Here is a 6,000-nt window from a genome sequence, read left to right as displayed (position 1 = left end):
ACTTAGGCAGCCTCCGCCTCAGTTTCCGGACTAAAAAACCCTGTGTGCACTCAGCCTTAGACCAAGTTCACAAAGGGCAGAAGGTTCTCAAAATGTGTTGCTCATATGCAATTAAAGTGTGTCAAGGAAATTAGTCACTCAGATGAATTTACATGTCACCTCACTACTGCAGTAGAAAAAAACCAAAAAGTCCAGGGTCAACCTGGTTGAAACTACATGTTAAAGGTGGCCTTACACATTGGCTGAATGATGGCTGGGAGCATTAGGATTCATATGGAATCTAAGGAAAAAATCTTTGTGTCTCCTTTTGAGGCATAGGCTGGTAAAGTACATGCCAATCCTGTATTTATAGTATGTACAACAGAGGGTGCCAACTGCTACGGGGCGACGGGATGGAAAAAGAGAGAAACAAGTTTTCCTGACATCATAGGATGAGTTCTGACCATTTGTAAGAGAGGAGAAGCTCTTATTGGTAGAAATCTTTCTCCTCAATTGACTAACAGGTACTCCACCAATCATCAAAAGGGAAGCTTTGACAACTGCAACATTCAACTAACATGAGGGAGGCAGAGGATGGGAATAGTAGGAGCGGTGTAGGCCAACGACACTCCAGCCCACCTCCCAAGTTTGGGTAAGGTTGAGAGGGCCTGTGTTGTACTTGATGGTGCTCGTAGTTCCCCCATTGTGCTCTCTTAAGCCAGACGATGGTGGACAGGAGGGCCTTGATGATAAGTGCAGGAACGACTCAAGAGGCAGCAGTACAGTTAAATAAAATGACGTACTGAGGTAACAAATAACCGATGCAGCTTCCCAGATAGGGGTTAGTAGTAGGAGTTCCACTGTAGGTGATCATACTGGACTTGGTAACACGATGTACCAATCCACAGAGGATAGCTCCATAAAGAGAGAAAACACATAACGGAAGCTGTAAAACATTACAAAACACAAAATATATACAAAGTGGAACAGGAATAATATAAAACAAGCAAAAATATGGCCCTAGTGTCAGGATGTTGTGTGTGGTAGTGCCATAGTGATTGGAGGCCCATAGGAGGTGAGAAAACATAAAAACAGGGAATTGTGCTGGAGCCAAGGAGAGCCAGCTCCCTATGGCTTTGTCATTATACTCAGGGGGTCTGAAAAAATTGTATCTATGGAGGGGCCACTATGGCACATTATACTTTGTGGAAGGCCGCTACAGTAAGGGCTGCTATGGGAAATTATACTGTATGAAGGGGTCGTAGTGACATTATACTGTGTGGAGGAGCCGCTATGGGACATTATACTGTGTGGAGGGGCCGCTATGCGACATTATACTGTGTGGAGGGGCCGCTATGCGACATTATACTGTGTGGAGGGGCCGCTATGCGACATTATACTGTGTACAGGGGTCGCTATGGGATATTATACTGTCTGGTGCTGAATTCAGCGCACTGTCGGCTTTCTAGCGATGTATAAAACCGCATGTCGTAGTGATATTATACTGTGTGGAGGGGTCATAACGACATTATACTGTGTGGAGGGGCCGCTATGCGACATTATACTGTGTGGAGGGGCCGCTATGCGACATTATACTGTGTACAGGGGTCGCTATGGGATATTATACTGTCTGGTGCTGAATTCTGCGCACTGTCGGCTTTCTAGCGGTGTATAAAACCGCATGTCGTAGTGATATTATACTGTGTGGAGGGGTCATAGCGACATTATACTGTGTGGAGGAACCGCTATGGGACATTATACTGTGTGGAGGGGCCGCTATGCGACATTATACTGTGTGGAGGGGCCGCTGTGCGACATTATACTGTGTACAGGGGTCGCTATGGGATATTATACTGTCTGGTGCTGAATTCAGCGCACTGTCGGCTTTCTAGCGATGTATAAAACCGCATGTCGTAGTGATATTATACTGTGTGGAGGGGTCATAGCGACATTATATTGTGTGGAGGAGCCGCTATGGGACATTATACTGTGTGGAGGGGCCGCTATGCGACATTATACTGTGTACAGGGGGTCGCTATAGAATATTATACTGTCTGGTGCTAAATTCAGCGCACTGTCGGCTTTCTAGCGGTGTATAAAACCGCATGTCGTAGTGATATTATACTGTGTGGAGGGGTCATAGCGACATTATACTGTGTGGAGGAGCCGCTATGGGACATTATACTGTGTGGAGGGGCCGCTATGCGACATTATACTGTGTACAGGGGTCGCTATGGGATATTATACTGTCTGGTGCTGAATTCAGCGCACTGTCGGCTTTCTAGCGGTGTATAAAACCGCATGTGTCCCAGGAGGTGAAAGGTCCTCTTTAAAATCTTTGCTGTAATTTTGCATACTATCCAGTTGTTGTTTTTTTTAATTCATGTGTATTTGTGCAGGTGGAGACAGTTAATTCTAATCTTTAAAGTATCTTCATAAAAAAAAACAAGGAATTACTGATGCATCCATGTCACAGAAATATCGCAGCAAAATCGCATCACATTAAAGTTGTGTGACTGCGCGATTAAGGCTTGGTTCACATCCACATTGGTATTCCGTCCAGGGGAAGTCCGCATGGGGACCCCCCGAATGGAATACCAAACGCAATTGCAAGCACTGTGCAGTAAAAGCACACGGACCCCATAGACTATAATGGGGTCCATGTACTTGCCATGCGCTGCCCGCATGAATCATGTGGACAGCAAAGTAGATTGTGAACTACTTTCCTGTCCGCATGTTCTGTGCGAAGATCTGGTGGCAAGCACGCGGACCCCATTATAGTCTATGGGGATCTGTGTGCTTTTACTGCACAGCGCCTGCAATTGCGTTTGGTATTCCGTTCGGGGTCCCTATGCAGACTCCCCCAAATGGAATACCAACACAGATGTGAACCAACCCTTAAATGCAAATTTTAATCATGTGACAAATATCGCTGTTTAACCCTAGCCTAAACATTTTAACACTCTTTGGCTACGGTCACACCTGCATTTACTGCCCTCAGTACAGATCCCTCAAAGCACTCAAATGTATGAGGTATCCATGAAAACGAGCACTCCCCAGGGGCAAATGTACATTTTTAATGGCCATTTCCTAGGCTTAGTGCTCATTCACACTTGTGTATGAAAATACATGTCGATACGAACACATGATCTGAATGTTATTTTACATTGTATTTGGTTTTAGTACAGTGTTCTGATTTTTCCATTTTTCACCTATATTTGTTCTTTATGTCGAAGTATAAACTTATTTTGCTATTTCACTAAAGTTGCAGATATATGAATAACACAAAAACTAATCTGCGTATGTTACCTGTACAAACATGGAACTAAAAGCTGCAAATGATGCCTTTCTAGACATGTGGGAAGATATGGCATATTGAAAATATGCCATGCACGTAAAAAAAATTTTTTAAAAACCGCAAAGTAATGTGTAAAGTGTTTTAGTACAGTTTTTTTTTTCATAGCAAGTATATTAGTATGGACCTGTAATATGTGAATGAGCCCTAACTGTGGTAAAGTTGGCTATTACTGCTCATACCGCGATACTAGCTGGATAAATGGGAAAGTGTTGGCTCAGACTTCTTGGCTTCTCTTCCTCTGCCTAGATGATGAAGATAAAGGCAGACACACAGGTTATATGAGCGAGGTAACTAATAAAACCCTCTAGAGATATTCAGAGGAGGCTAAGAGATTTCCCGTTACAGGAATGTAAAACCACTAGATGCAAATAACTAGATATACTCTCATATTTTGGCATTTTTTGTTGTCTCCTGAGACACGTCTGGAATCAACAGGCGAGTGAGGGAGTGGACAGGCTGAAACCTAATCCTGCCTTTTGGAATCTGGGAGTTGCTAGAGGCTGGGCCTTCAATTGTTCTAGGGAGACCCTGCCTGTAACTCCATGGAAGGGGAGAGGCATGAGGGGGGAGGTGTGCAGGCAGACAGACAGACACAGAGGGAGCAGAGAACAAGGAGTGAGGGGAACTAGGTAGTTGGGAAGTGAATGAGAGGAAGGAGAAGAGGAGGAAAGGAAGTACATAAGGAATAAGGCTGATCAAAAGGCAGACAGGGAAAGTAAACACAGCATGCTAGGGGAGGAGAGCGGGCAGAAACTAACACACTGACCCCAGAAACATCTACTCAGAGATCTAAGGCTGATGGTCTGTGGTCCTCATAACTAACACACTGACCACCAGCAACATCTACTCAAGCTGAGATCTGAAGTTCTGTGGTCCTAATGGGAGCTCATCTGTACTGGTAGAAGAGCAGCCTGGCAGCACCACATGTCCCAGGTAAGACTGAAGCAACTCGCTGTTACTCTATGGGAAAGTTCACTGCAAGTTTGGGGTAACTCTTTAGCTCCATTGTAGACACACCACCTCCCTGCTGTTGTAGAGTGTGAACTGTTACAAAGTGTAATATCATGTTGTGAGTTGTATAGAGGCGCTGGCTGCTAGTCGTATAGTCAGTTTAGGTACAATGGAGGGATTCATCTGCATTTCTGAACTCAGGTGCACAGACTCAATGAACTGCATGAGTGTATGCTAAGCAAAGCAACAGAGTAATGAATCTGTAATAGGAAACAGTGTTGTGTTCATTCACTTTGGTGGGTTGTGTCTCTTTTGTCTAGGTTTTGACTTGGTGTGCATACATCTCATATAGTGCATTGATTTTAGGATCATTGCTTTGATAAGCCTGGCTGGCACTAGGGGGATTACTCCCTGCGTGTCTGGATCCAGCTACAATAGTCTTCACATGTCCAAGTGACAATCCCCTGCTATATCCAGCAGACAGTCAGGCGCACAGTATGGCACCAGGCACAGCAAAGCCCTCTACGCTCAGTATAGCAATGGGATCTGTACAGAAGCTAACCTGGGCACACAGCTCTGAGACTACCATTCATTAACTCTCTGCAAGCCTTGCTTAGGCTACAGCAATCAAAGAGTTAAGGACATGGCTGCCTGGGATTAATATAGGTGGTGTGGATCAGGATAGTGCTTGCTTTGTTCCCATTACACACCTGCTAGTCTGAACAGGGATGACTTTACAGTTGTGCTTTCCAATGTCTACAGCAGCCTTGGCACTACAATCACCAGGGACAACTATTACTCTATGTAAAAAGTCACTGAATGGAGGTCAGAGGTTAAAAATGTGCCAGGGCCCAGTGATGAATATAAGTTTGTGAGCCCACCTTACGTTGGCGGCTGTACCCTAGACCACTTTCAGTTTTGTGATGTTTTATATAAATGGCTTTTTGGGTGACATGTTTGTGAGAATAGATGCCCTTATACCATAGGAATGGTGCCCAGTCACCTTTATTAGTATTCCTTATATATGAATGACCATTTACTTTCCATATCTATCGCCATATTCCCCTCATAAACCTGCTATCAGATCTATTTAATCCACTTATCCCAAGATGGAACAAAGCATAATGGCTGTCAGAAATTCCATGGGTGGCTCCAAGGAGTCTCATAAATATTAGGTTGTTGGTGGCTCCTGGTGCAGTGTTAGAATGCAACGTTTACTTCATTTTTGCATATTTTCAAAACTTGCTTTGAAGTAAATCCTAATCCATATCTAAAATGTTAAATCAAAGAAAATGTGTCCAAACTATTATACAGTGTATGCACATCATATGTGGAACATCTCCTGTAGCTACACAATGAACCAGAATAGCAGCTTGCACTCTGACAGACATGGCTTATCCATATATTACATTGATGGCCATTGATCCTAATGATCACCATGTACTGACTTGCTCTTTTGTAGCATCACAGGGCCTGAATGGCTGTGGCTTACTCTGGTTATTGCTGAGGGTACTTAGGAGCCTGACCTGCAATAGTCAGATGATGGCCAAAGTGTCTCCCATGTTAGTGGGGTTTGTTTGTGGTGACTTAATCTCTTTAACGTTAGTTTTTCACCATTGTATAATATTATTTTTAAAAAAAATAAAATAAATAAATTTGCACGTTATCAAAAATACTACCCAGTATAGTCATATACATGAAAAAAGGGTAGT

At 43.6% G+C, this 6,000-nt stretch overlaps 1 protein-coding gene across 3 annotated transcripts in view; it reads left to right on the top strand.

Moving 5' to 3' along the window:
- Positions 1–3,898: 3,898 nt before the first annotated feature.
- Positions 3,899–6,000, top strand: part of LOC142210835 (pleckstrin homology domain-containing family A member 7-like) — a 68,921-nt gene continuing 66,819 nt past the window's right edge. For all 3 annotated transcript variants that reach the window (XM_075280286.1, XM_075280287.1, XM_075280285.1), the window contains exon 1: positions 3,899–4,270. The gene's annotated coding sequence lies outside the window, so the exon portion shown is untranslated. The remainder of the gene's footprint in view (positions 4,271–6,000) is intronic.

Source organism: Leptodactylus fuscus, chromosome 6 (assembly GCF_031893055.1).
Source record: "Leptodactylus fuscus isolate aLepFus1 chromosome 6, aLepFus1.hap2, whole genome shotgun sequence".
Lineage (NCBI taxonomy): Eukaryota > Metazoa > Chordata > Amphibia > Anura > Leptodactylidae > Leptodactylus > Leptodactylus fuscus.
The sequence above is the reverse complement of the archived record's forward strand: the minus strand, read 5'-3'. Positions and strand labels throughout refer to the sequence as shown.